Source organism: Lynx canadensis, chromosome C2 (assembly GCF_007474595.2).
Source record: "Lynx canadensis isolate LIC74 chromosome C2, mLynCan4.pri.v2, whole genome shotgun sequence".
NCBI classification, from domain to species: Eukaryota; Metazoa; Chordata; class Mammalia; order Carnivora; family Felidae; genus Lynx; species Lynx canadensis.
Window position 1 is genome coordinate 141,723,946 of NC_044311.2, and position 3,215 is coordinate 141,727,160.

At 40.2% G+C, this 3,215-nt stretch overlaps 1 non-coding gene across 1 annotated transcript; it reads right to left on the reverse strand.

The window, feature by feature from the left end:
* Positions 1–1,921: 1,921 nt before the first annotated feature.
* Positions 1,922–2,124, reverse strand: LOC115524418. The gene has a single exon (XR_003972101.1). It is a non-coding gene; the product is annotated as a small nucleolar RNA U3 (small nucleolar RNA).
* Positions 2,125–3,215: the final 1,091 nt, after the last annotated feature.

The window sequence follows — 3,215 nt, forward strand, 5'->3', positions numbered from 1 at the left end:
ACATTGGGGTGCATGTGCCCCTTTAAAACAGCATACCTATATCCTTTGGATAAAACCTAGCCAGAGCCATTGCTGGGTCATAGGGTAGTTCTATTTTTAATTTTTTGAGGAACCTCTATACAGTTTTCCAGAGTGGCTGCACCAGTTTTCATTCCCACCATCAATGCAAAAGAGATCCTCTCTCTCCAGATCCTTGCCAACATCTGTTGTTGCCTGAGTTGTTAATGTTGGCCATTCTGACAGGTGTAAGGTGCTATCTCATTATGGTTTTGATTTGTTTCCCTGATGGTGACTGATGGTGAGCATTTTTTCATGTGTCGGCTGGCCATCTGGATGTCTTCTTTGGAGAAGTGTCTAGTCATGTCTTTTGCCCATTTCATCACTGGATTATTTGTCTTTTGGGTGTTGAGTTTGATCAGTTCTTTATAGATTTTGGACACTAACCCTGTATCTGATATGTCATTTGCAAATATCTTCTCCCATTCTGTCGGTTGCCTTTTAGTTTTGCTGATTGTTCCCTTTTCTGTGCAGAAGCTTTTTATTTTGATGAGGTCCTAGTCGTTCATTTTTGCTTTTGTTTTCCTTGCCTCTGGAGATGTGTTAAGTAAGAAGTTGCTGAGAGAAAGATCAAAGAGGTTTTTGCCTGCTTTCGCCTCGAGGATTTTGATGACTTCCTGTCTTACATTGAGGTCTTTCATCCGCTTTGAGTTTCTTTTTGTGTATGGTGTAAGAAAGTGGTCCAGGTTCATTCTTCTGCATATCGCTGTCCAGTTTTCCCAGCACCACTTGCTGAAGAAACTGTCTTTATTCCATTGTATATTCTTTCCTGCTTTTTCAAAGATTAGTTGGCCATACCTTTGTGTGTCCATTTCTGAGTCTTCTATTCTGTTCCATTGATCTGAGTGTCTGTTCTTGTGCCATATTATCCAAATTGTCAACCCAGATATTCACCAAAGGAAATATTCTTTATGATAAGCTTAAACCTGCCCAGAAAAGAAAATTGCTCTCTGAAACACTTCACAATATTTTTGTATATCAAATATATTTAAACTTTTTATAATAACATTTTTATTAATGCCTTATGACTAGTGAAAGGTCCAGAGGTGACAAGTTTGCTTAGTAAGTGGCGTTTTCTGTTTTGCTGTCACTGTAGAGAAGTCTAACCGTTCACCAAAACCTTGTCTTTTTATTCACACTATGAAGTTGTAGCTGGAAGGGAGTCGCCAAATCAATGATTACATTTGCTACTTCCACACCACCCCCTCATTACTATGCGTGGTGATTATATTGGTCATTGTATTGGTACCAGTCATCAGTCAATTGAATGAAAGGAAAGGTGGCCTGTGCCACTTTGGGACCAAGGCTTTTCAGAAGTGGGTGTGCCTTCCTCATGGTCTGACACCTTCTGCTTGATGGCTGTTGATGACAGGCCCTATGGGATGCTAGAACAGCAGAATGAAAGGTGTCGGGGCGCCTGGGTGGCACAGTCGGTTAAGCGTCCAACTTCAGCCAGGTCACGATCTCGCGGTCCGTGAGTTCGAGCCCCGCGTCAGGCTCTGGGCTGATGGCTCAGAGCCTGGAGCCTGTTTCCGATTCTGTGTCTCCCTCTCTCTCTGCCCCTACCCCGTTCATGCTCTGTCTCTCTCTGTCCCAAAATAAATAAACGTTGAAAAAAAAAAAAAAAGAAAGGTGTCTAGGGCCAAAATGGCAGCATGGATGAAAACAGGTCCCTTATCCCAAACAGCTTGCCCAAGAATGAAATACGAATGAGATACGAACTTTCATTAAGTTGAGCCCCTACATCTTTAGATCTATTTTTACAGCAGTTAGCTTATCCTAACCAACAGGGCTTTTTTTAAAGTCTTTTCATTGTTTTTTGTTTTTGTTTTTTTGTTTGTTTGTTTGTTTTTGACTTTTATTCCCCGCTCAAATGGTTTCCCTTCCCTCTTGTTCGAGGGGAGAAAGACCATCAACAGCAAAGGGCAGCTGCAGAAGCAATACCCAGAACGAGCTTTACATTCTAGAAAGGACCCTGCACTTCCTCTTTGTGGTTTCCAGTCCTGCACATGTACCGAGAAACTTCTTTAGTAACAAGCTATAGACCTGATCCCTGAAGGTAGTCTTTTATTTTATTTTTTGTTAACATTTTTTTTGTAGAGAATGTTAAATGATCAATCAGTGTCTTCTAGATTGCAATTTCCATAACAGCAAGATTGGTGTTACTTGTCAATTGCTAAGAAGTCATAGTGCCTATCTGTTTGCAAGCACTTAATAAGTGTTTAATTAATCAAAGAAACAAATACCTTAGACTAAAAAAAAAAATGGTGTTCATTTTTTTGTGTGTGACCCAGAAACAAACATATGGCTCTTATATCTTTAGCAAGCATCTAGTGTTTGTACTTCAACCCAGCTAGAAGGTTTCTCCCAGTGGTTTCTGGACAGAACATTCCCAGCTGTTTCAGTGCCGCATAGCAAAGCTCTGACAGCTTTCAGAACAAGAGGCAATATTAGTTAATAATCATTTGCACTTGAAACTATCTTATTTCATGACAATGAAACTTGTATTCCTCCGGCTACAGTTTCCTTTGGATTGGTGTTGCTGAACTTTAGCATTCGCTGCTAGGCTCCAAGCTGTGACTATAAATCCCTTTGAGTTATTCACTCTTCATTCCCACTCAACATGTTCTAATTAACTCATAATGAATGCTCCCCAAATACTGCACATCTGACATCTTTTTGTTAATCAGAATGGGGTAGGAAAGAAGTCGTACCACTTTCTTTTCTGCTAACCAGCCATCTTTTGGCATCTTTCTGTATCAGATGAGTTTGGTGATGATACATCTTAGCTGACACCCGTCTCTCAGCTCCATCAATGGACCCCGGTTGTACCTTTCATTCTGTATAGCAGGATATAATCAGAAGTGACAAAACTTCAGTGCAGGGAAAACTGCACACACTGCACAGGATTCTTGAGGCTGTCTCGCCTGAGAACATGTGCATGTGTGTGTGCAATAATGTGGAGCCTATTTTCAGGTATTGTATTCTGAAGAATATCCTGATATTTTTATTAACATTCTTGTTTTTGATGTTTTCATTTGCATTCTGAATTTTTTTCTAAAAATTCTAGCAATTGTTTGTTTGGGTTCTGGAAAGAACCCTATCTCGACTGTAGTTGAGATAGCAGATAGACGACGAATATATCCGCTTTTTAGTTT